The sequence below is a fragment of the Pongo abelii genome, chromosome 12 (genome assembly GCF_028885655.2).
Source record: "Pongo abelii isolate AG06213 chromosome 12, NHGRI_mPonAbe1-v2.0_pri, whole genome shotgun sequence".
In the NCBI taxonomy this organism is placed as follows: domain Eukaryota; kingdom Metazoa; phylum Chordata; class Mammalia; order Primates; family Hominidae; genus Pongo; species Pongo abelii.
In genome coordinates this window covers 106,700,863-106,728,855 of record NC_071997.2, presented here as the reverse complement: position 1 = coordinate 106,728,855, position 27,993 = coordinate 106,700,863, and the positions used below count along the sequence as shown (strand labels likewise).

The 27,993-nt window shown below is 39.2% G+C and overlaps 1 protein-coding gene and 1 long non-coding RNA gene across 2 annotated transcripts in view; both read left to right on the top strand.

Moving 5' to 3' along the window:
* Positions 1-27,907, top strand: part of LOC134759653 (uncharacterized) — a 47,517-nt gene extending 19,610 nt beyond the window's left edge. Inside the window, exon 2 of the long non-coding RNA XR_010136204.1 lies at positions 11-27,907. This is a non-coding gene — a long non-coding RNA (uncharacterized LOC134759653). The remainder of the gene's footprint in view (positions 1-10) is intronic.
* RAB10 (RAB10, member RAS oncogene family) overlaps positions 1-27,993 on the top strand; it is a gene marked incomplete at its 5' end in the record, with an annotated part of 102,850 nt that overhangs the window by 23,710 nt on the left and 51,147 nt on the right.

The window sequence follows — 27,993 nt, the reverse complement described above, 5'->3', positions numbered from 1 at the left end:
ACATTAACAGATTCTTTTGGATTAACCTCCAGAATTTCCCTGCTTCTCATTATCTCCGCTGCTACCATCCTGGTCCATGACACCATCATGTTGCCTGGATTATTGTAAGTTCTTAGCTGGTCTCCTTGCTTTCTTTCTTGTCCTCTACAACCCCTTCTTGACAAGGGGGCACCTGTAATGATTCATTTAAAGTTGAATTCATATATGTCACTCTTCTACTCCTCTGCTTAGAACCTTTAGTGGCTTTCAATCTCAGAAAGAACATGTAAGGCTCAGTGTCCTTACATGATATCCTGAGATGCTTTTTTCTTTTCTTTTTTTTTTAAATTGAGACGGTTTTGCTATGCTGCTCACTCTGGCCTGGAATTCCTGGGTGCAAGCAGTCCTCCCACCTCAGCCTCCTAAGTAGCTAGGATTACAGATGTACACCACTGTACTGTGCCCTGGCTAAATCTGATACCTCTTTGCTTTGAGCTTCAACTCCTAACTTAGATTGTTTGTTTTGTTTACCCTGCAACAATTCATCTTTGCTCTCTTTGGAACTTGCCAAGCACACTCCTGCCTCAGGACCTGTGCACTTGTTGTTCTCTGGCTGTAGCCACTCTGCCTAGGTACTTACTTGTGTGGCATATTCTCTCATTTCTTCCAGGTTTCTGCTCAGATAGCATTTTATCTATGAAGTCTTCCCTTTCTGTCCTATAATAAAATAGCAACAGCTTCCCTCTTCCAGTTCAGATCTACCCTTCTGCTTACCTGACTTCTACACAGTAATTAATATGACTTCTGATTAAGTTTTACTTGTTTTGTTAATTGGCCATCTCCTTTAGAATCTGAACTGCTGAGGGCAGGGATGTCTCCTCACCTGTATATCTCCCTAGGACAATGCCTGTACATTCTCAAATATTTGAAAGACAAAAATGATTTAATATCTGTTTCTAGTGATCTCTAAATCATAGACCACATTTAACAGCTGTGTATCTTAAATACAGTTCCTTGTATGTAGTAGGTGCTTTATAAAAGTTGATGTTGCAGTGTGAAGTATTATACTAATTGCTTGTTTGCTTTACCAGTTTGGAAATCTGTATTTGATCATTACAGTGGACTCTTTATTTAGGAGCCCCAACAAACTTAAAGTTGGAGATGCAGTATATTTTTGTTTTGCTAATGCATTCATTCATTCGAATGTTTGAGTAGTCCAGTGTGTGCTAGATATTGGGGGTATGGCAGCAAAGTTCTTGTCTTATGAAATTTTATTCTAGTGGGAGAGACAGATGTATCAAATAAACACAATGTACTAGATAGAATATAACTTCTAACATTTAGTAGCATAAGCAAGCATACATTAGAATAACCCTTAGTTTAGGGATTTTGTTTTTTTAACCTAAATGCAAAATTTGAGAAGCACATGGTAAGTAAATATTGCAGAAATTTGTTGGGGTAAAAATTGTGAGTATTTTGGTATTAAAATTATAATTACTCAACAAATTAAAAATAGAATTACCATATGATCCAGCAATCCCACTTCCAGGTATATATCCCAAAGAACTGAAAGCAAGGTTTTGAGATCTTTGCATACCCATGTTTATAACAGCACTATTCACAGTAGCCAAGTGGTGGAGACAACTTAACTGTCCATTGGTGGTTATCAGGAGCTGGGGGAGGGAAGGGATGAAGGGGAGTTGTTTAACGGATATGGAGTTTCATTTCTGCAAGATGAAAAAGTTCTGGAGATACGTTTCACAACATTGAAAATTACTACTGAACTGTACACTTAAAAATTGTTAGTGGTAAGTTTTAAGAGCTTTGATGTGTTTTAAATTATGTGTTTTTTTACCACAATAAAAATATTAAAAGATTGTCAAAACTAGGTTGGGATTGCATAGCATAGTTCAGGCCATACCATCATGGTCATGTTCTAAGAACACATAATAATAGCTAGAATTGGAGGTAGAGGCAGATTACTTATAATGCCAGTCTTTTAAAATCCTCCTTCATTGGCAAGAGTTTGAAGAAGCTTGTTTGGATTTAGAATTTGTGAATTCGTGTGAATGCCATGAATTCTCTAATATGGAGGGGGAAAGAGAAGGAAATGATTGAACAACTGCTGTGTGTGTGAAGTGCTTTTATATATATTACTCTTTCGTTTTGTTCTCACAGTAGTTCTTTTTTGTTTGTTTTTTCAGACGGAGTCTCGCTCTGTTGCCCAGGCTGGAGTGCAGTGGCACGATCTCGGCTCACTGCAAACTCTGCCTCCCAGGTTCACGCCATTCTCCTGCCTCAGCCTCCCGAGTAGCTGGGACTACAGGCGCCCACCACCACATCCGGCTAATTTTTTGTGTTTTTAGTAGAGATGGGGTTTCACTGTGTTAGCCAGGTCTTGATCTCCTGACCTCATGATCCGCCCGCCTCGGCCTCCCAGAGTGCTGGGATTATAGGCATGAGCCAACGCACCCGGCCTGTTCTCACAGTAGTTCTCTGAGGAAAATCGTATATCCTTATTTCGCCAGTGAGAAAATTTTGGATTAGAAACATTAGGTAATTTATCAAAGAAGGTTATGTAGCTAATAGTAAGTGGTAGAACCAGAATTGCTAATCCAGGTCTGTCAGACTCCAGAAACCATATTCTTTCTATCACATTATGCCAGAGAAGCTGGAAATAGATATTTTCTTTTAAAAAAGTAAAACTTACTAGTTATGAAAACACAACAATAAAAAATCTGCTGGCCCTACTTAAATGTCTTTCAAGATGGCTACAGAGCTTCCATTTTGCTACTTGAAAAAAACTTCGTTGAAAAATAGCTTCTAGATGAGTGATTTCTTCAGTTACATATAATTTTGGGAGTGGTTATAGACAGACTAGATGTAGTTTTTTTATATACAATAACTTGATTTGCTTCTTTAAAAATATAGGTTGAAAGAGCTGATACTCAGTTGAAAATTTTTTTTTTCCATTTATCTCTCTCTCTTTTTTTTTTTTTGTTTGTTTTTTGAGACAGGGTCTGGCTCTGTCACCTGGGCTGGATTGCAGTGGTGCCATCTCAGTTCACTGCAACCTCTGCATCCCGGGCTCAAGCTATCCTCCCACCTCAGCGCCCCCAAGTAGCTTGGACCACAGGTGCACACCACCAGGCCCGGCTAATTTTTTGCGATTTTTGTAGAGACAGGATTTCGCCATGTTGCCCAGGGTGGTGTTGAACTCCTGAGCTCAATTGATCTGCCCACCTATGCCTCCCAAAGTGCTGGGATTACAGGTGTGAGCCACCGTGCCCAGCCCTGTTTTCTTTTGAGAGACAGGGTCTTGCCCTGTCACCCAGACTAGAGAACAGTGGCACAGTAATAGGCCACCACAGCCGTGTTGGCTGCCCAAGTAGCTAATATTACAGGTGCATGCCACCATGCCTGGCTAATTAAAAAAATTTTTTTTTGGTAGAGACAGGGTCTTGTTAGGTTTCCCAGGCTGGTCTCGAACTCCTACCTTCCATTAATCCTCGTGCCTTGGCCTCCCAAAGGGCTGTAATTATAGGTGTGAGTCATTGTCCCCAGTCTTATTTTTCTCGCTTAACGGTAATTTTAAGCAGTCATCTCTCTTCACTTCATATCTGCTCCTGCCCCGCCCCCCCTTGTTTTTGAGACAGAATGTCACGCTGTCACTCAGGCTGGAGTACAGTGCTACAATTTCAGGTCACTGCAGCCTTGACTTCCTGGGCTCAAGTGCTCCTCCTGCCTCAGCCTCCCATGTAGCTGGCTAATTTTTTTTTATACAGGCAGGGTCTCACTTTGTGGCCCAGGCTAAACATCATACGCTTTTAAAGGAACCTGCTGAAACAGCAAAATCTCTTACCATGAACAGGTGATGGTTCTAGGAGCTTGCAGAAAAGGGGTGGAGTTGGGGTTTCTGTATGTGATGTCTTTTTTGGTTCAGAATAATTTTTTTTTGTGTGTGGTAAGTTACTATAGTAAGGGTAATTTCCCATAATAGGCAATAATATATACATCTGTTTTTGTTGGAATTATATTTATTTAAACTTAAATTTTAAAAAGTAGTGCCTGTTAGTTTAAAAACATAGTAATAGATTGTATAGCATAGAAAGTATAAATACTATAATCCTTCATTGCAGCCCATCCTCTGCTCCGTAGCCTTAGTGTAATTTTGGTGGCAATACTTTTTCCAGTGGATCTATGTATTATGATGCTTTTATTTGGAAGTGACAGCCCATCCCCTCCTCCCCAAACAAACAAAACTACGAAAGTGCTGCTGGGCACGGTGGCTCATACCTGTAATCCCAGCACTTTGGGAGACTGAGGCAGGTAGATCATTTGAGGCCAGGAGTTTGATACCAGCATGGTCAACCTGGCGAGACCCCAACTCTACTAAAAATACAAAAATAAGCTGGACCTGGTGGCACATACCTGTAATCTCAGCTACTCGGGAGACTGAGGCCCGAGAATTGCTTGAACCACGGAGGCGGGGGTTGCAATGAGCTGAGATCATGCCATTCGACTCCAGCCTGGGCAATAGAGCGAGACTGTGTCTCAAAAAAAAAAAAAATAAATAAATAAATAAAAAATAAATGAAAAAGGAAAGAAAAACCCTTCAAACTGGCTTAAACAACAAGAAAAAGTTTAAAGAACTTTAACCTTCTAAAGAATTGCCACTTCTAGGGTTAGTTTGTTGAGCAACCTCAAGAATCTAAGTTATCTTGGCTAGGTGTGGTGGCTCATGCCTATAATTCCAGCACTTTGGGAGGTTGCAGTGGGGTGGATCACCTGAGGTCAGGAGTTCGAGACCAGCCTGGCCAACGTGGTGAAACCCTGTCTCTCTTAAAAATACAAAAATAGCCGGGCATGGTGGCAGGTGCCTGTAATCCCGGCTGCTCGGGAGGCTGAGGCAGGAGAATGGCTTGAATGCGGGAGGCGGGGGTTGCAGTGAGCTGACATCGCACCATTGCACTCCAGCTTGGGCGACAAGAGTGGAACTCCATCTCAAAAAAAAAAAAAAAAAAAAAAAAAAAAATCAGGAATCTAGTTCTCTTTAAAATCTAATGGTCAATCTATTAGACTGTCCTCCTCAGGCTAGCTTTCTTGTGTAGATAGCCTTGGCAGTTTTAGACTCCAGTCATATTGGACAGATCGTCTGGGAGAAGAGGACCATCTCTTCCTTATGTCCCTTTTTCCCTTTCAGCTTTTTATTTTGAAAAGTTTCATACCTACTGATACTCTGGAAAAATTGTGCAGTTGAACATATACCCTTTGTGTAGATTTTCTCATTATTACCGTTTTATTACATTTGTTCACTCACATTGTGTGATTTTTTTTTTTTTTTTTGCTAGACCATTTGAAAATTTGAAAAGTAAGCTACAGATGTTTTGACACTTCATCTCTAAATACTTTAGCATGTACCTCTTCAAAACAAGAACATTGTCTTACATAAGCACAGTATCATTACATGCAAGAAGTTTAATATTAGTAAATAATATATACTTTATAGTCTTTATTCAGGCTTCCTCAACTTTTTTGCATTTTGGCAAGTGGTGGTTCTGGTAAGATGTCTAGAGTTCAAATCAGGATCATGCATTGAATGTAATTGCCTTGTCTCTTTATATTCCTTAATCCAGAACAGATCCAGTCATTACATTGACATTTTTGGATGAGTCTTAATAGAATGTTTCACAATTTGTTTTCTCACCATTTTTTTTGGAGAGACAAGAGTCTCACTCTGTCGCCCAGGCTGGAGTGCAGTGGCGTGACCTCAGCTCGCTGCAACCCCTGCCTCCCAGGTTCAAATGAGTCTCCTGCTTCAGCTGCCCAAGTAGCTGGGACTACAGGCGTGTGCCACTATGCCTAGCTAATTTTTGTAATTTTTAGTAGATAATGGGATTTCACTATGTGTTGGCCAGGTTGGTGTCGAACTCCTGACCGCAGCTGATCTGCCCGCCTAGGCAGTAATGTCTTTCTCAGTTCATCACAGTAGGAGCTGCTTAATGTCATTTTGTTCTATTTTTGGAGATAATAAATTTGAGCTTTTTGGTAGGTTATAGCTTGCCATATTTCTTCATTGAAAGTACTCTTCCCCTTTGTAATTAATAAATAATAATGAGGGCCAAATCCTGTGATAAAGCCAAGGATGTATAAGCATGGAAGCTTTTGCTTTGGTGATTACAGACGTTTATTTTTGCTTTAATGAATACAACTGTTTTTGAAAATAGTTTTTGTAGAGTGTTTATTTTTGTATTTTGGGATGGGGTCTCACTCTGCCACCCAGGCTGGGATGCATTTCTGCTCATTGCAACCTCCACTTCCGGGCTCAAGCAATCCTTCCACCTCAGCCTCCTGAGTAGCTGGGACTACAGGGGTGTGCCACCATGCCTGGCTAATTTTTTGGGGAAAAAAAATTTTTTTTTTTCATTTTTTGTAGAGATGGGGGTGCACACCATGTTGCCCAGGGTGGTCTCAAACTCCTGAGCTCAAGTGAACCGCCTGCTTTGGTCTCCCAAAATGCTGGGGTTACAGTGCTGGGAGCCACTGTGCACAGCCTGAAAATAGTTTTTAAATAGGTAAAAATGAACAAATTATTCAACAAATGAACAAATATTTCAACAAATTATGTAATCATTTTAACACCCTCTTTCTCTTTCAAGAATGTTTCAGTTTGGGCTGGGTGTGGTGGCTCATGCCTGTAATCCCAGCACTTTGGGAGGCTGAAGTGGAGGATCTCTTGAAGCCAGGAGTCAGAGACCAGCGTAGTCAACCTAGCAAGACCCCCATCTCCACACATGTGCGCACACACTCACTGTCTTAGCTGGGTATGGTGGTGTGTACCTGTAGTCCCAGCCACTCAGAAGGCTGAGGCAGGAGGATCACTTCAGCCCAGGAGTTCGAGGCTGCAGTGAGCTCTGATTGCGCCACTGCAGGCTCTGTAGCCTGGGCGACAGAGCAAGACACTGGCTCTTTAAAAGAGTGTTTCAGTTTGGATAATAAGTCACATGGTCATTCCAGCCATTAGGCATTCTCAGTTTTTCATTGTGCCCATAGTGAGTATTCAGTGTGTTTGTTGACTGACCGAACAGCAGTGCTTGTTAAAAACATGACCCTAAGAAGAAGGAAAAAAAGAAAAAGAAAAAAAAAAAACCATGACCCAGGTAGAATCATTCTTTGTGCATTTTCATGTGCCTTTATTAGCTGTATCTCTAATGCCATGTTCCTTGTGTTTTTCTGGATTGTTTTCTCCAGTATGGCTATATATATTTAATATAATTTTTTACAGCCCTCTAAGTTGTGTTTTATGGTTGATAAGTTGGAAATCGTCAACACTTTCATTTGGCACTTCCTTGTTTGCAAGCTTTTGTTTTCAACAACTACAATTTGCCAAAGACTTCAAAACCTGAAGATTTTTTTTTTTGTGGCACTTCAGTTTATTGAATACTTTGATTGAATATTTCCAACTGATTAGAAAACATTTAATGATTTTAAAAAACATTCAACCAAAAATCAGAAGACTCATTTATAAAACTTGATACCAGTGTAGGACACTTAAGTTGATTTATGAAGTAATTCTTCAAAGGCTCAAACATTTCGAAAAATATCATTGACATGTAACAGAAATCACATGCTGTCATTTATATGTATTTAATATGTAAATCGTCATCTTGATCACATATTTTATAGTTGAGTTACTGTGTATATTTGTACATTTCCACATCTACAGCATATCTTTCAGTTGGTAAAATATTATAGTCTTTTTGCATATAGTTATGAGTAATGTATACTCCATAATCATTTCAAGTATGTTTTTTGTTTTATCCTTTTTTTGTTTTAGCTTAGTGGGAATATTCTTTTTACCATGACAGTCTACTTAACCAATATTTGTATTCTCATCATCACTAAAACAAAAATTTTATCTTCAGTGTTACATATTTTTAAACAATTCACAACATACACAGTCATATGAGATGTTTTACTTTGAACAGAGTTAACTTTCAAAAGCTTTATTTTGATTCCATGAATTGGATGAAAGAAATCAAGCAGTTAATGTGATGATGGTTTTTCTATGGAAGAGGTCTCATGATAGTGATAAACTTGCATCAGCTGTCTCTGGGAATTTCTGCTAGTGAAGCCAACATGAACAATTACTGATTTTTTTTTTCCCAGTGGACAAGAAAACTTGGAATTGAAAAAAAAAAAGATTAATTCAGAAGAACAGTCATTGGATCTAATTACAAGTTATGTTTCACAGAATGTTTTGTAAAGGCATCTTTTACAGCTGCATGTATTGTCATTTTCAGACACAATTTTACAATAACTGCTTATTGCCTTTGAATTAAATGTTGATTGTATTAGTCTGTTCTCATACTGCTATGAAGAAATACCGGAGACTGGGTAATTTATAAAGAAAAGAGGTTTAATTTACTCACAGTTCCACATGGCTGGGGAGGCCTCAGGAAATTTATAGTCATGGTGGAAGGCAGGGCGGCAGGAGAGAGAATGAGAGACGAGCGAAGCCCCTTACAAAACCATCAGATCTTGTGAGAACTCGCTATCATGAGAACAGCATGGAGGTAACCACCCCTGTGCTTCAATTACCTCCCACCGGGTCCTTCCCGTGACACTTGGGGATTATGGGAACTATAGTTCAAGATGACATTTGGGTGGGAACACAGCAAAACCATACCATCACTATTTTTTTTTTTTTTTTTTGAGACGGAGTCTCACTCTCACCCAGGCTGAAGTGCAGTGGCACAATCTCGGCTCACTGCAGCCTCCACCTCCCACGTTCAAGTGATTCTTCTGCCTCAGCCTCTTGAGTAGCTGGGACTACAGGCACACGCCACCACGCCAGGCTAATTTTTGTATTTTAGTAGAGATGGGGTTTATCCACGTTGGCCAGGCTGGTCTCGAACTCCTGACCTCAAGCGATCCACCTCCCTCAGCCTCCCAAAGTGCTGGGATTATTGGTGTGAGCCACCATGCTGGTCTAATTTTTGTATTTTTTGTAGAGATGGGGTCTCCCTATGTTGCCCAAGCAGGTCTCAAACTCCTAGGCTCAAGTGATCCTCCTGCCGTGGCCTTCCAAAGTGCTGGGTTTACAATTGTGGACCACCTCACCTAGCCAAATGTTGATGTTTCTTCAGATTTGCTGCTTGAAGTCATTGTTACCACTTTAAATATATACTTGAGTGCATTGCTATCTAAAGGGCTTATTTCAAAATACATAGATTAGTTGTAGATATACACTGTGTAACAATGAAAAGGTCATTGTAGCAAAAGGGTTTTATACTGTATCTGCATACTCTATGAAAGGACCACTCATACACATTTCCCATGTATATATTTTTTCCACGTTTCCTACTGATCTCACTGACAGTATTTTGATGGCTTCTTGTTGGCTGAGGAACTGGCCATGGCACAGATGATGGGTGGGGGCAGCAGCCTCGAATATTCTCCTCCCAGCAACTGTCAAGACCTGAAGGAGGGAGTTAGCTGCCTGTTACCATACTTGATATTGACTTGGTGTCCTAAAAAGGAAAATGTCAGTTGTTTCAAATTTGTAAAGGGTTAAGAAAAGAGGCAGACTACCACTAGTCTTGTTAGATTTAATCATGTGTTAAAATGTGATAGCTGTTTACAATGCACATGTCACATGACTACTGTGTAAGACCTTGTCAGAAGTTAGAAACACCAATTCAATGTCTGTGAAACCATCAATACTTATTTTAATGCAACTTTGTTAGAAATGCAAAGTCTGAGACAGTAGATTTGTACACGATGTTTGGAAACACCAATCATAAATGAAGACTTAAAGTCAAACAGACTTATGGTCACCATACTTGCAGCAGAATTTGCTGGTGGGGGGTGATATATGTTCATCAAGTAAACAGAAACATCAAACCAGAGTAGTTCTCTAGTTAGTGAAATGAGAATAAACAGGTTATTAATCTATTTCAGGGGATGGTCAGGTGGCCTAGAGAATGCTGTCCTGGGGAAATGACATTTATACTGCTACATGAGATATGATTGGAAGTTAGGTAGAAGAACATCATTCCAGGCAGAGGAAGTGGGAACAAAAAGGTCCTTAGTAAAGGAGCTTTTTGAGTTGAAATAACTGAAAGATGATCTGTGTTGCAAATGTGACTTGTGAGGCTAGCAGAAGCAATAGATGTTGAAGAGGTGGGTGTGAGCCAGATTGTGCAGAGCCTGGTAGTCCATGCTAAGGATTCAAATTCCATGGAAGGTTTGAGCAGGGATGTGACATGGTTAGATTCAATTTTTAAAAGATGGTTGGCCCAGAAAATGTGGAAAATGGATTGGAGTTGGAATTTTCTAATTAAAGACTTCTCAAAGATGTATTTAAACTCTACTGTATATTATTTAATATTTAAGGATTATGAGTGATTATATGTGAAAATACCCATCAGTGACTGACAGTGAGCCTTTAATTTTTTTTTTTTGAGGTAATCTTTTTAGTGCCAAATACATTAGACAATTCTGAGCCAGGAGACAGAGTTCTAATCATAGTTAATTTGGTTTGTGAGCTTGAGCAAGTCATTTAAACTGAGCCTCTTTCTTTATCTGTAAATTGGGCATGTTTGGGAAACGTGTGCTTAACTTTAATTGTGTTAATCGCTTAACTCTGGTTAACATATGGGCTGAGTCTTGCTGAGTCATTTTCTCAGACATTGTGGGCAAGGCTTAAAACCAGCTAAGCAAAGTTAGTGACGACACATTTTGCCTCTTCTGTAGAAGTCAGACGGAAGAGATGTTTCAAAAGTTTCATTTATTGTTTTCATGCAGATTATCTCTTCGTGGGGGAGAGAATACAGTACACATAGCTCAGGAACTACTGATGCACTGCCTTACATTTTAGTGGCAGTTTGAATTTAAGAATTTCTAGTTTGTCTTAAGTTTTTCTATAATCTCTCACATATATATTCTTAATTTCAACTGATAATTTCTTTCTTAATGTCTAATACAGCCTCTTTGCCCTCTGAACAGCATTGAGATGCTTTGAAATTTTAATGCCCAAAAAGTTGGCTTTAGTAAGGTGGTTTTCATTTCTGCAGTAGAACCATGGTTGAGGCTAATGGTCCCATCAGCATTAGCAGGCCTTTGGCTAGTTGCACAGTAAACTGCGTGTTTCCCACTAGTAAAAGAGATAACCCCAACAGTTTTAGAATTAATGCTGAGTCGTAGTGTTCTTTGGGATTTACAGATTTTTGTTTTTCTATAATTTAAACTTTTTGAGACATATCTTGAGGATAATAGAAGGGCATTTAAAAAAACTTCAACTGGCTGGGCTTGGTGGCTCACACCTGTAATCCCAGCACTTTGGGAAGATCACAAGGTCAGGAGTTTGAGACCAGCCTGGCCAATATGGTGAAACCCTGTCACTACTAAAAATACAAAAATTAGCTGGGCATGGTGGTGGGCGCCTGTAATCCCAGCAACTTGGGAGGCTGAGGCAGGAGAATCACTTGAACCCAGGAGGCGGAGGTTACAGTGAGCCCAGATCTCACCACTGCACTCCAGTCTGGGCGACAGAGCGAGACCCTGCCCCCCCCACCCCCCAAAAAAAAAGAAAAAAGGAAAAACAACTACTCAGATACTTTCTTTTTTTTTTTTTGAGATGGGGTCTCATTCTGTTGCCCCGGCTGGAGAGCAGTGGCATGATCTCATCTCACTGCAACCTTCACCTCTCAGGTTTAAGTGATTCTTCTGCCTCAACCTCCCAAGTAGCTGGGACTACAGGCACGTGCCACCAGGCCCTACAAATTTTTGTGTTTTTAGTAGAGATGAGGTTTCGCCATGGTTGGCCAGGCTGCTCTCGAGCTCCTGATCTCAAGTGATCTGCCCTCCTCGGCTTCCCAAAGTGCTAGGATTACAGGCATGAGCCATCGCACCTGGCCTCAGTTACTTTTGACAATAATCTTGGTTTGGGGGAGCTGTGTGTGTGTCAGTCTTAGATTTATATTCACTCTGCATTGTGTGTTATATTGAGCTATAATGGATGTGCAGCTACACGAATTCTTCTAGAGATCCTTGGACTTGAAGTTATGCATCCTTGGCTTTATCACAGGATGTGGCCGTCTTGGCCTCAGTTTTTCAGAGTAGAGAATTTGCTTTTGGCTCTTCTAGGACGTGTGCAAATGAGAACTTGCTACAGGCAGATAGGCTTGAGAGATCAAAAGGAAATGGTGGGAAAAGACTAGATTAAATGAAGTAGTTGTGTGATTTCAGTGAAGTAGTATTAAATCTGGTTTTATCTGTTTTTTACCTGTTTTAAAACAGATAGGTACATTTTCACAGTCACTTAAAGTGACTTTTTGAACCTCAAGGATTTTTTTATTCTTGGAATTGGAATTGAGTTTTGTTTGTTTCATCATACTTAAAATAGTTTAAGAAAAATTTTAGAGTGCTTCTGTTTTCCTTCTTGTGAACCTTGTACAATACTATGAAGAGGGCAAGCTATGTGGGTAACTATTATCATTTTACAGGTAAGGAAGCAGAGTTTAATGACCTGCCCTTGATAATATGACAAATATATCAGAGCCAAGTCTTAAACATAGCTATGGAAAGCTTTGTAATTATAGAAACATTTGGATTTGTCTTTTGGTTCCACCTAAATTTTCTTATCTGTTTAAAAAATGTCTTTTAAGATTATTGCAAGAGCAAATGAATACATAATAGAAGCATCCCATTGTATGGCATGTAAATTCTTACCAAATGTAATTGTTTCTCAGTGGTTTTCAACATGTGGATCCCCACTGACCACCACCTAGGGAGTTTTTTTGACCAGAAGGTCAAAACTTTTCATAATAATTCTAAGACATTTGCCTTTTTCACTACGTTGATGCTTGTACTGATGATGCAGAAGCAATGGTATGTAAAATTGCTGACCTTAGCATGAATCAAGACAATGGAACCAAGCTGGACTAGTAGTCATTGTATTTACCACTGTGTACTCACAAGAGAAAACTAAAATAATTTTCCTTAAGAATATCCTTGATGAGGTAGAATTAATTTTTATTAGATCTTGACCTTTGAGCATATGTCTTTTTGGTGTATGATGAAATGGGAAGTAAATATAAAGCACTTCTGCCTCATTTTGAGACAGTGATGGTTGTCTCAAGCAAAAGCATTTGTGAAATTGTTTGGATTGGCCACCATTTTTATAGGACATCATTTATCCTTGAAAGAACAACTGGCAAACTATGGTTATTCAGACTTGAGTCCTTGGCAGATACTGTCTTGAATGAATGAAGTGTGACAGTATTTGTTGCCACTGATAAAATTTATGCTTTTAAGATTGGAATTTTGGCCAGGCACGGTGGCCCACTCCTGTAATCCCAACACTTTGGGAGGCCAAGGTGGGCGGATCCCCTGAGGTCAGGAGTTCAAGACCAGCATGGCCAACATGGTGAAACCCCATCTCTACTAAAAATACAAAAATTAGCCAGGCATGATGGTGGGCACCTGTAATCCCAGCTACTTGGGAGACTGAGGCAGGAGATTTGCTTGAACCTGGGAGGCGGAGGTTGCGGTGAGCCAAGATAGCGCCACTGTACTCCAGCCTGGGTGACAGAGCGAGACTTCATTTCAAAAAAAAAAAAAAAGAAGTTTGGAATTTTGAGCCAGTCAAGGTCACTCTTGCCTGTAATTCCAGCTACTCAAGAGGCTGAAGCGGGAGGATTGTTTGAGCCTGGGAGTTTGAGCCTGAAGTGAGCTGTGATTACACTACTGCATTCCAGCCTGGGTGACAGAGCAAGACTCAGTCCCTTAAATAAATAAATAAATAAAATATATTTGGAAAACTTGTGTCTGCCGCTGTGAGTGTGACAGCTTTTCTGTACATACTCTCTTGATGAGGTCCATGGTGATAATATTATTTTTTTCATATTGTATAGTGAAATACGCCAACATTTGGAAGAACTGTGTTAATGAACTGTTAATTTCCGAATGACCAATACATGCTGTTATAAAATTGTGTGCAGATAAAAAGACCCATTCAGAGTGCAAAGTAACTGATGGATTTTAATATAATAGAACATGGCTGGGTGCGGTGGCTCACGCCTGTAATCCCAGCACTTTGGGAGGCCGAGGCGGCTGGATCATGAGGTCAAGAGATTGAGACCATCCTGGCCAACATGGTGAAACTGGTCTCTACTAAAAATACAAAAATTAGCTGGGCATGGTGGCACCCACCTGTATTCTCAGCTACTCGGGAGGCTGAGGCAGGAGAATCACTTGAACACGGGAGGTGGGGGTTGCAGTGAGCTGAGATCAAACCACTGCACTCCAGCCTGACGACAGAGTGAGACTCCATCTAAAAAATACATATATAATAATAATAATAAAAATAATAATAGAACATGAAAACACCGTTGACAGGGTTTCAGATTCTACCTTGCAACTAATGTTTAAGAAATTACTACTTGTTCCTTGTGACTCATGCGAAAAAAGAAAAAAAGAAATTACTTGCTGAGCTTTGTAGTGTTGAAGAATAATATTTAGGATTATCTGAATAGGTTCTTAAAATACTCCCTTTTCTAGCAACATATCTGTATGTAGCTAGATTTTCTTCATGTACTTCATATTCTTTATATGCTTCATCAGCCAAAACAGCATATTACAACAAATTGAATGCAGAAGCAGGTATAATCCAAGTGTTATCTATTAAGCTAAACATTACAGTTGCGGTTTTGTTTTGGAAAATATAGTAATTTTTAACAAAATGTCATTTATGTTAACATGGATTGGGTTTATTTTAAATTGCATTAAATACTTAAATTTTTTTCTTAGTTTTAATTTCTAATATGGTAAATATGAATTTGTAGAACCTACACAAAAGTTTGTTGAGATCCTCAGGAATTTGAGGAGTGTAAAGGAGGTCGCAGAACAAAAAATTTGAGAAGCAGTGGTGTACTTCTTTCATTGCTTCTATGTAATAGATTTGATCCAAGTTTCAGTGATGAGATTTATCTCAAGCTTATCTCTAAGCTTGAGAGAGTAAGATTTGGTGTGTATTGGTAGTGTCCCATCAGAAAAACAGGAACCACTTCAGATTTGATTTGGGAATAGTGTTGTTGATTTTAAAAGTAGAGAAGGATTTAATGCAGGAATTGTTTCAAAAGTGATGGAAGGGCTAGAGGAACAAATGGGAGAAGGGGTTATTAACCAGAGATCAGCAAACTGCTGTTTTATCTGGACTGGATCTCCCTAAACCTCTACTTGTTGCTGAGCTGCTAGAGGTATCCCTTTGCTGATTAAGCAAGAACTGTTGTCGTTGCTACTACTGATAAACTATTGGGCTATTGCCATTGTACTGGGCTTCCCACCATTGTATTGCCTATGAGCTCAAGCCACAGCCACTGACTATGTTGTAGCTGTCACCAGGATCAGATGGATTTTCCTTTTGTCCTACTTTTTAATTTTCTGCCAGTTCCTTTCATTGGCAGAACCTACCCAGAACTCAGCTTGCAAGGGAGTCTGAGAAATGTGGTTTGTAGGCTTTCAGAGCTTGGCAGTATAGATAAGAAAACAGAAGAGTAAGTACAGTGCTAAGAGCATCAGATAGTTACAGTCGGCTATGAACACTGCATAAATAAGAAAGGACTCCACAGTTACCTTCCAATTCCTAGTCTGGTTGCCATATTACACTGTAGTAAAGGGAGGAAAAAGTACAGAAGGGAATGATTTGAGCTCAAGTGTTATGAAGAAAACTAAAAATGGATGTAGATAAGATTTGACTGAATAGAAAGAATCGGAGGGTTTCTAGGCAGTTAGTTGATCAATATGAATAAAGGGAGATTACAATGGGTACATTGATTACAGTTTAGAGGATGTTATATATTTTAGAGCAATGAGAAATCAGGTTGAATATGTAGACCAGAGGCAGTTTATGTGGAGTGCTGTGAAAAACCGGCAATGGAATTTGGACTTTGTCTAGTAGAAACGTCAGCAAGATTGACATGATGAAAGGCATCTTATATTAAGAAGATCAGAATCATGAGAAAATACAGAGCGATACAGAAGAGGAGACAGTATCAGGAAGATTGCCTTGGAGGTCATTGGTAATCTGAGCCTGAGATGATGGTATGGTAGTGGAGAAAAGACCCTTACAAAGAGTATTTTGAATGAAACAGATTTGAGAACTGTCTAGATTATAAATGGTGGAATGAAGGCAAATTAGAGATGACTTAAAATATTTTAAACTGCTTATCTCTAATCAAATTGTATAGTTGGGATTGGAAGCAAGTGATTGTGGAATTGAGGGCCTAGAAACGGTGAGAAGTGTACTTTTATTTTTTTTTTTAATTTTAATTTTTTATTTTTTTGAGATGGAGATTCACTCTTGTTGCTCAGGCTGGAGTGCAATGGCATGATCTTGGCTCACTGCAACCTCTGCCTCCTGCGTTCAAGCAGTTCTCCTGCCTCAGCCTCCCGAGTAGCTGGGATTACAGGCATCTGCTACCATGCCCAGCTAATTTTTGTATTTTTGGTAGAGATGGGGTTTCACCATGTTAGCCAGGCTAGTCTCAAACTCCTGACCTCAGGTGATCCACCTGCCTTGGTCTCCCAAAGTGCTGGGATTACAGGCGTGAGCCACTGCACCTGGCCTTTAAATGTTGAAAAAAGTGAGAAGGAGCGTTCATAGTTAAGAGCATGGGATCTGGAGTCGAACTCATGTCACTTATTAGCCTCGTGTGCCTGAATAACTTACTTAACTTCCTTCTGCGTTCGTTTTTCTCATCTACAACACTCTAAGAGCTGTTATGAGGATCGAATGAGTAAATGCTTGTAAAATGCTTGGAGTATGTTTGGCATGTAGTAAGCACTATAAATGTTAATAAAAACAGTAATAAAAGCCAAGGACTTTGGGGAGGGACAAAAACTTGGGAAAGGTCGAAGTTCTTCTCTCACATTTCTTGGGAGTAGAAAATGAGATTAATTGGTAGCTCTTGGAGAGACTGGACTGGTTCTAAATTTTGGAGCAGCTAGATGGAGTATTATCAGAGTACAGGCTTCCTGGAGAGCAAAATACAAAAGATGCCAAGGTGAGATAAGTTGAAGGTAAAATATTAGTAAGGAATTAGAGAACATTGTGTTCAATTTTTCGTAGTACCTTTCTGTCTCTTTTTTTCCCAGTCATACTTTCTTAGCAAATCATTGTACCCTAAATTCTTTAGTACCAAAAGCAGAGCTATTCTTTCTTTCTCCAATAGGGAGAACAGTCCTTATCTCCTCCATTAAGTCATGTATTGCCTGATACTGTGTGAAGATACTTCCCACCCACCTCCTCCCTCTTCTTTGTTTGAATGAACTGTTTTTATGCTTTGACTGGAGGGGTCTTGAATGGATAAGCACAGGTTTAACTTGTTTAAGCAGATGTTTTGTCTCTCTGATTAAAAAAAGCTCAAGAACAGTTTGCTTGAAAGGTTTTACAAAATTTTTTAAAAGGAAAACATAAACTCTGAACTGAAAGCTAGAAGGGGAGAAGGAAGGAGGTAAACAAATTAGCAGGAATTTAAAGTGGTTATGTTTCTTCTAATACAGAATAATCATGACCAAGGGACAAGTTGTCATGACATTATGTGGGAAGTAAGCATTATGCACTAATAAATTTGAAACAGTTAATCAACAAGTCTTGGATTCTGAGGATTTGGTGGCCTTTAAGGATAATATCTGAATTCATTTTTCAGTGATGTAGAAAAATATGAAAACTTACAAATGTCCTTAAAAGGTGGAGGGTTAGGGGGTGGAAGACAAGCAGGGGGTTAGGAGATAAGTAAGCAGGTTCTGAGAAAATTGAGAATAGAGTTGCTGACCTGAGAGTCATGGTGTTTGGGATACAGTTTGGGCTGGATCAGGGAGGTGTATCAATAAGGGCAGGCCAAAAAGAAGACAGACATGTGGCTCACTAGTGGCAAAGGGATGGATTGGGAGAAGGCTGAAATTGAATAGCTAGAGTAGTATCCAGAAGCAAGAGAATTTAATAGCTTAATTGAGGGCTGTTTATGTACCCAGGCCCTGTCCTAGGCTTCCTACACATGATCTCATTTAATCCCCGTAACATATTGGAGATAGAAATGATAATACCCACTGTAGGTGGGGAAAACAGAGACCTGGAGAAGTTAAAATTTCACCTGATGCCACAAAGCTAGAATGTGGCAGAGCCAGAGACCATGTTTTTCTGAATTCTCTTAATTACTACATTCTGTACTGCTTTTCTTAATTCTGAAAGTGAATTTGCTGTTGACATTAAACTCGTATTTGCTTATTGGTGTGTAGTTTATAACCTGACACCATCACAGTTTTTTGGGAGTAGCTTTGTAGGAATCTAGGTAGTTATTTGAGGCAGGATTACTCTTGATGATCTCCTCCTGATAAGGACATAAGATACTGCCATGTTCTGGAGAACACCCTTTTGGAAGGTGCCCTCAAAGTGTTAGATAGTGGAGTTGACAGCAAAAGCGGCAAAATGGGGTTTCATCGCAGAATCTACTTACTCAGTTCTTTTACACAAAAAAGTTTCTCCTATTTTTAGAAAAGTGTCAAAAGAGGTCAGGCACAGTGGCTCACGCCTGTAATCCCAGCACTTTGGAAGGCGGAGGCGGGCAGATCACCTGAGGTCAGGAGTTCAAGGCCAGCCTGGCCAACATGGTGAAACCCTGTCTCTACTAAAAATACAAAAATTAGCTGGGCGTGGTGGCAGGCGCCTGTAATCCCAGCTACTCAGGAGGCTGAGGCAGAATCGCTTGAACCCGGGAGGCGGAAGTTGCAGTGAGCGGAGATCACACCATTGCACTCCAGCCTGGGGGACAAGAGCGAGGAAAAAAAAAACAGAAAAGTGTCAAAAGAGCACTATAAAGAGAGCTCAGAAATAAAAGAAATGAAGGAATTTATTAGGAACTCAAGGAATTAATTACACATGCCAAATTTAAAACCACCTCTGGAGATACATCTTAGTAGGACTTTTGTGAAATCTGCAGTAATTTCTACTACACCAATTTTGAATTCAGAATAATTCAGACATATGATTGTGTTTTACTTTTTCAGAGCATTTGATTTTTTAAAAAATCTTGTGAAATGTAAGTTTTTTTTTGTTAAAAGTACATGTGTATTACAAATATAGATATTAAAGGAAATTTTAAATTGTCAAATGAGAAAATTTCTTATTCTGGTGGAGTGTGAAAGTCAACACATCTTTTGTGCATAGAGAAACACATTAATTTCCTGCTTTTGTGGTGTTGCTTCTCTTGCTTTTGTATTATTGTCCATTAGCTGGTACTGTGGAATTCATCAGATTTCTGAGAATCTTAATGACCTTATGAATCTTTCTATAATAGTGCGTAACGAGACTTTCTTTATTCTGACTTACATCTATGGATTCAACAGTTGTTGGGCATTAAGAACTTATGATACATTACTGTGTAATGTCAGCTGCTTTTGTTTACTTGGATGACTTTTTTTTATTAGAATGACTTTTGTTTTAATTTGTAATACAATTTTAATGCCGTATAATGTGTAGGAACTTCAGAATAGAATTGCTACCTTGCTTAAAGGCTATAGATGGGAGGCTGGGCACAGTGGCTCAGGCCTGTAATCCCAGCACTTTGGGAGGCCAAGGTGGGCAGATCATGAGGTCAGGAGATGGAGACTGTCCTGGCTAACACAGTGAAACCCTGTCTCTATTAAAAATACAAAAAATTAGCTGGATGTTGTGGCACTCACCTGTAATCCCAGGTACTCAGGAGACTGAGGCAGGAGAGTCACTTGGTCCCGGGAGGCGGTGTTTGCAGTAAGCCAAGATTGCACTACTGCACTCCAGCCTGGGAGACAGAACGAGACTCCGTCTAAAATAAATAAATAAATAAATAAAGTAAAAGTCTGTAGATGGGATATACAAAAATCAGTTGTGTTTCTGTACACTAGCAATGAATCGTCCAAAAATTAAAGTAAGACAATTCCATTTACAGTCGCATCAAAAAGAATACCTAGGAATAGATTTAACGCAAGAAGTGTAAGACAATGAAAACTAGAAAGCATTATTGAAGGAAATTTTAAAAGATCTAAGTAAATGGAAGGGCATCCAATGTCTGTAGACCAGAAGACTTAATATTGTTAAGATGGCCATGCTACCCAAATTGCTCTATAGAGTCAATACAATTCCTATGAAAATTTTGATTACAGAAATTGACATATGGCTCCTAAAATTCATATGAAAATACAGAGGACCCTGAATAATGAAAACAGGCTTGAAAAAGAAAAAGTTGGAAGTCTCAAATTTCCTGATTTCAATACTTAAAAGAAAGCTGTGGTAATAAGACAGTGTGGTACTAGCCTGAGAACAGATGTATAGATCAATGGAATAGAATTGAGAATCCAGAAATAAAACTTTAGATTTCTGGTCAGCTGATTTTTGACAGGTATTTACTGGTCAGTAGGTAGGACTAGGGTGATTTCTGAGGTGATAACATGTAATTGGAGTCTAGGAAAAGAGGGGAGGGGTTGCGGAAAAAGTATGAAGAAATAATGGCCGGCTGGAGTTTCCACATATGATGAAGGCTATAGACCTGATGAACCTAGGTAGGGTAGATATGAAGAAAATCACATTGAGTCACATCCTAGTCAAGTTACTAAAAGCCAGAGTAAAAAAAGAACATATTATATAGAGGAGCAAAGATAGGAACTGTTGACTTTTTTCTCAGAAACACTGCAAGCCAACAAATGAATGTAACTGTATTACAAATGAACAGCATAATCACACTGAGGAAGAATAAAAGAAACTTTGGAAAATATTTTGACTCGGCCAGGTGTGGTGGCTTACACCTGTAATCTCAGCACTTTGGGAGGCCGAGGTGGGCAGATCCTGAGGTCAGGAATTCAAGACCAGTCTGGTGACATGGTGAAACCCTGCCTCTACTACAAATACAAAAATTAGCTGGGTATGGTGGTGCCCGCCTGTAGTCCCAGCTACTCTGGAGGCTGAGGCATGAGAATCGCTTGAACCTAGGAGGCGGAGGTTGTGGCGAGCTGAGATTGTGCCATTACACTCCAGGCTGGGCAACAGAGCAAGACTCCATCTCAAAAAATTTTTTTGTGAGCTACATACGGTAAGGCTAAAGAGAAAAAGAACCACATACACGTATTTTATTCTAGTTAGTAAATCTGGTTCCTCACGGGGTGGGGGTAGGAGCTAGCAAGTTTGAAACACACACACACACACATACGTTATATACACATACTAGGATTAAACATTTAAGTAAAAATTTGTAGATAATGACAGCTGGGTTTCTCATTGTTGAAGAAAGAAGTTGTAAGGAAAGGAAGAAGGCTAGAATGAACTGTGGTATTGGATTGGAATTGGAGGTATCAGTATGAACTCATGGTTCCATATAGATACGTAAATGTAAATATTTCCTCTCTCTGTTTGCTGGGAAGTCATAGAAGAAATGATGCTGAGGTAGCAGTAAAGACACTTAATGCCCAGATCTTGGACTATAAATACAATTCTTTCCTCCATCCCTCCTCCCTTTTCTCCCTCCCTTTTTTTTTCTCCCTTTTCTCTCCTTTCTTTTCCTTTCTTGACAGAGTCTCACTCTGTCACCCAGGCTGGAGTGCAGTGGTGGGATCACAACTCACTGAAGCCTCAATTTCATGGGCTCAAGTGATCTTCTGCCTTAGCCTCCCTAGTAGCTGGGACTACAGGCATGTGCCACCATGCCTGGCTAAATTTTGCATTTTTTGTAGAGACGAGGTCTCATTATGTTGCCCAGGCTGAACTCCTGGGCTCAAGCGATCCACCTGCCTCAGCCTCCCAAAGTGCTGGGATTATAGATGTGAGCCACTGCTCCTGGCTTAAATACAATTTCTTAATAAAAGGAACTAGGGCTCCCTGAAGAACTCGTTTATTTCAGAGCTGGGGTAGGAGAAATACAGAATGATCCTGGAACATCTTGTGATCCTAGAAAACAAAGAAGTGCTCAGAAAAGGATGGGACATGTTAGAAGTACACAGGAGCTGGCTTGAAGGAGCTGTTAATGGCCAGAGCTGGAATGAAATAATGGTAGTATTGAATTATAACCAATAGAATAAAATATCTTTGAGTCCATAGTAGCAAAAATAAATAATTGAATAAACAAATGAATGGGGTGGAAGAAACAACTTGCAAAAGCAGAATTTCAATTAAGAACTGTAAAAAGAATGAGAGAAACACTGAATCACTGTTAGGCAAATACTACACTAAAAATTGTTGCGGCAGGAGCCAGGAATGGAATGTAAAATCAGTGGGCAAAAATATGATGAGAAACATGATAATTATTTAGTCTGAAAGGATCTTCTCCAATAATTTTTTTTGTCGCGATACATTCCTGACTTCTCCACCCCCAAATGCAAACAAACCTAAATTGAGGGAAATTCTATGGAATACTTGACCATTATTCATCAAATGTACACAGGAGTACAGTGACACAATCATGGTTCACTGTAACCTTGAACTCTTGGGCTCAAGTGATCCTCCTGCTCATCCTGAATAGTTGGAACTACAGTCATGCACTACCACACCTGGCTAGTGTTTTGTTTTGTTTTGTGTTTTGTTTGTAGAGATGGGATCTTGCTATATGTTGCCCAGGCTGGTCTCTTAACTCCTGGCCTCCCAAAGCAATGGCATTACAGGCGCTTGGCTCCCAAGAAATTTATTAATTACCAAGTGGAAGACAGTAAATTTGCAATAGAGAGAAACTCTGTAGATACCACCTTAACCAAGTATTTGAAGTGTATTCAGGGTTAATAACACTAGTAATAAGACCTGTTGATATGGTTTGGCTGTGTCCCCACCCAAATCTCATCTTGAATTGTAATTCCCACAATTCCCACATGTTGTGGGAGGAACCTGGTGGGAGGTAATTGAATCATGGGGACGGGTCTTTCCTGTGATAGTGAATAAGTCTCATGAGATCTGACGGTTTTAAAAATGGAAGTTTCCCTGCACAAGCTCTCTCTTTGCCTGTTGCCGTCCATGTAAGATGTGACTTGCTCTTCCTTGCCTTGCGCCTTGATTGTGAGGCCTACCTAGCCATGTGAACTGTAAGTCCATTAAACCTCTTTCAATAGTAAATTACCCAACCTTGGGTATGTCTTTCTCAGCAGCGTGAAAATGGAGTAATAGATCTGTTCATAGTTTGTACTCCCTGATATGATCAACTGAGAAAGGTGAAACTTCATATCTGTGATGTTCTGTGACATTCCTGACTCCTCCACCCCAAAATGCAAATAAACCTAAATTGAGGTAAATTCTGTGGAATACCTGACCATTATTTGTTAAATGTATGAAGGTCATGAAAGAAAGGGAAAGACTGAGGGACTGTCTTAAGTTGGAGGAGACTAAGGAGACATACAGCTAAATGCAGTGTGGGAACCTGAATTGGATCCTGAAACATAAAAAAAGTTAAAAAAAAATCTGGCAAATTAGGTTTGTAGTTTATTAGTTGTACCAATGTTATTTTCCTGTTTCTGATTGACATACTTGGGTTATATAAGTTGTTAACATCAGGGGAAGTTGGATGAAAGGTATTTGTGAACTGAGTACTATTTTTGCAACTTCTCTGGAAAGTTATTTCAAAATAAAAAGTTTCTTAAATTTACTTTCAAAAAAGGAATTTAAAAAAGGAAACAATGTAAGCCGCAAGACAATGGAGTAATATTTAAGTTCAGAAAGGAAAAGCTATCAATTTAGAATTCATTCCTGACAAAAATATCATTAATAAAGGCCAAATACATTTTTCAGACAGACAAAAGCTGAGAGAGTTTTTTTACCTGTGCTTTTAAGAAATGTTAAAGGAAGTGTTTTAGCCTGAAAAAAAATTATTCCAGATGGAAATTGAAACTTACACAAAAGGAATGAAGATGACAGGAAATGGTAAAAATGTGTGGAAATAGAAAATATTTCTTCTCAATTTTTAATTTATTTAAAAGATAATTGTTTACAGTAAAATATTTTAATGTTTTATAGGATTTATGGCACTTAGCAGTAAAATGTAGAAGTGTAACAAAGAAATTTTAAAAAATAATAATAGCCCAATGATGGGAGGGGGAAAAAATGGAAGTATAATTCTGTAAGGTTCTTACATTATGTTAAAAGTGGTATAATACCATTTGGAGGTAGATGGTACTAGTTATGATGTTTATTATGAACCTTAGAGAAACTACTAAAAAATATACTGGGCACATCTAATCAGCTACCAAATCTTAAAGTTGGAGTGCTATATTAATATTAGACAAGGTAGATTTTAGAGCAAGGAGTATATTTCCAGAAATAAAGAGGATCTTTTTATAATGATAAAGGGGTCAGTTTGTCATATATACCTAATAACAGAATATCAAAATACTTGAGGCAAAAACTGACAGAATTGGAAGGAGAAATAATCTATAATTGTATAGTTGGATATTTTAACAGTCCTCTCTTAGTAATTGATAGAATAAGTAGGCATATATTAAAGAAATGAGATCTTAATTTAAAACCTTTCTGAAAGAAACCTCAGGCCCAAATGGCTTCACTGGTGAATTATATCACATGTTTAAAGAAGAAATAATATGAATCTTAAACTCTTCCAATACATGCAAGAGGGTATGCTTTCCAAGTTGTTTTATGGGATCAGCCTTGTCTTCGATACTAAAACCAAAGATATGACCTATCCCTAATGAACATAGAGATTTTTTTCAAGAACATAATAATTATTAACTAAATAATTGCAAATCAAATCCAGGAATTTATGAAAAGAATAGTACATCATGACTCAAATGGACTTTATTCCAGGAATGCAAGGTTGGTTTCACATTTAAAATGAAAGTAATTAGCTGCCTTAATGGAGTAAAGAAGAAAAATCATACCATCATAGTAGGCATAGACGAAGCATTTGGTGAAATACACCTCATGATAACTCAGGAATCTAGGAACAGAGGAACATTTCTTTAATGTGCTAAATTTTGTACAGTTAACACACTTTAATGGCAGAGCGTTTAGTCTAGAGCTTCCTAAGGTCAAATAAAGAACAACAGTATATTAGAGGTTGTAGATAATAAAATAAAGCAAGAGAAATAAGTCAAGATGTAAACGTGCCTTTATTTAGACTGTGTTGTTATATACATAGAAAATCCTAAATAATCTACCTTCTCCACAAAAAAAGAGCAACTAGAATTAATAAGCGAATGTAACAGGTTGCAGGATACGAGGTCAGCGTACAAAAACGAATTGTATTATTTTTCTTTTTTCTCTCTTCTCTCCCCTCCCCTCCCTTCTCCCTCAGCCTTCCCCTCTTCCCTCCCCTCTTCCCTCCCCTCTTCCCTCTCCTCTTCCTTCCCCTCCCCCAAAACCTTCCCCTCCTTTCTCCTTTCCTTCCCTGTACTTTCCTTTTGTCTCACTCTGTCACCCAGGCTGGAGTGCAGTGGCACCATATCAGCTCACTGCAACCTCCGCCTCCCAGGTTCTAGCAGTTCTTGTGCCACAGCCTCTGCAGTAGCCAGGATTACAAGTGTGCGCCACCACACCCGGTTAATTTTTTGTATGCTAGTAGCTGGGATTACAGGTGTGCGCCACCACACTGGGCTAATTTTTTGTATCTTTAGTAGAGACTGGGTTTTGCTGTGTTGGCCAGGCTGGTCTCGAACTCCTGGCCTCAAGTGATCTGCCCGCGCCGGCCCCACAAAGTGCTGGGATTACAGGCGTGAGCAACTGCACCTGCTTAATCAATTGTAGTTCTGTGTTTAGCAGCAAACAATGAGAAAATGAAATGTAAAAATATATTATTTACAATAGCATCCAACAAATGAAAATGAAATGGGGATAAATTTTAAAAATATATGCGAGGCTTAGACATGGAAAACTACAAAATATCGCTGAGAGAACTAAAGACAGCCCAAATAAAGAGAGCTATACCATATTCATGGATTAGAAGGCTCACATCACTCTGCTCAAAATGCTCCCTGTGTTTCTTGAACATGCCAAACATATTTCCATGTCAAATCCATTGTACTTGCTATTTTCTCTGCCTGGAACACTCTCCCCAAATAGTCACATGGCCTGTTCCCTTACCTTAAGGTCTTTGCTCAAATATCTCTCAGTAAGTCATTCCTTGACCACCTCATATAAGATAGTTCTTCTTCCTGTTCTTGTTCATAGGATTTATTATTACTAACATCAGAGATTTGAAATTGGGGGGAATGGGTAATCCCCTTTCATAAGTTCCCCCAACAGAAGGACTTTTCCTTATTCATTGCCAAGTGTGTAGTAAGTGTGGTTTACCCTACTGAAATTCATGTTACTATAATGTGAATTAGCTTATAGCCAATTGTTAAAAAGTAAATTATATCACAACAATGAGGAAATCATGTTGGGTCATATGTGCTTTTCCCTAGTGTATTATGTTTTGGTACATGGCACACACCATGTTTTGGTACATGGTACATGTTTTTGGTACATGGTACACCAAGTACATTATTATTACAGTTGATTGCAGCAGTATGTCCCAGAGGAATACAAAAGTGTGCACATGGAATTCATCCCTCAGCCTTGGCATTGGTACAGTTTGGCCAAGGGAAGTTTATAAGGTTCTATGTAATTTTTGTACATTTTACCTCTTCTTTCATAGTTCTGCAGTTTCAGTCCTTATATCCCTTTTCATCAAGTTACCTTCATCTTTTTTAAGGGTAAAATTTGATACTTATGGTTGCTTCTTTATTAAGAATTCATGTATTTTTAATACTGCTAGTATTTTTAGTTTTCTGTACAAAGTTGCTTATGAGTAACTACCTCAAACCTAACTTTTCTTATAAGCTTGATTATTTTTAATTTGTGATTTTGCAGAACTAAAGGGTTATTTAGGAATGTGTATATTGCATTGTACTAGAAATGCTTGTATTATCCCCAGTTACAACTAGTCTCTTAGTTGTAGTTGGCAAAAGTTCAATTTAGTTTTGATTCTGTCACCCAGAATTTTTCAGTATCAAGGAACTTCTTCCATCTCAACCCATTTCAGAAATCAAAATGAGTGGAGCTACAGCATGTGGCAAAAGGAATAATGGATAAAATAATTGGACTTCATCAAAATGAACTCTTGTGCATCAAAGGGCATATTAAAGTGAAACAACAGGCTGGGCGCGGTGGATCACTTGAGGGCAGGAGTTTGAGACCAGCCTGGCCAACATGGTAAACACCATCTCTACTAAAAATTAAAAAAAATTAGCCGAGTGTGGTGACGCGCACCTGTAATTCTGGCTACTCGGGAGGTTGAGGCAGGGGAATCGCTTGATCTGGGAGGCAGAGGTTGCAGTGAGCTGAGATTGCGCCACTGTACTCTAGCCTGGGCGGCAGAGCAAGACTGTGTCTCAAAAAAAAAAAAAGAAAAAGTTATGTGAAAAGACAGCACTTTCAGGTCACCAGCTTGACCTTCTTCCAAGTGTATTTTCCTTCCCTTTGTTCCTGCTCTAAAGCTTATTAATAAACTTTCACTCCAGCTCTAAAAAAAGAAAAAAGACGGTACAGAATGGAAGAAAACATTTGCAAGTCATGTATCTGATCAAGATTAAGATTCCAAAATATATAAAGAGACTGGGCACAGTGGGTCACACCTGTAATCCCAGCACTTTGGGAGACTGAGGCGAGTGGATCACCTGAGGTCGAGAGTTCGAGACCAGCCTGACCAACATGGAGAAACCCTGTCTCCACTAAAAATACAAAAAAATTAGCCGGGCATGGTGGCGCATGCCTGTAATCCCAGCTACTTGGGAGGCTGACACAGGAGAATCGCTTGAACCCAGGAGGCAGAGGTTTTGGTGAGCTGAGATCACGCCATTGTACTCCAGCCTGGGCAACAAGAGCAAAACTGTCTCCAAAAAAAAAAAAAAAAAAGTGGGCAAACGAGTCCAATGCAGTAGCTCACGCCTGTAATCCCAGCGCTTTGGGAGGCTGAGGAGGGTGGATCACCTGAGGCCAGGAGTTCAAGA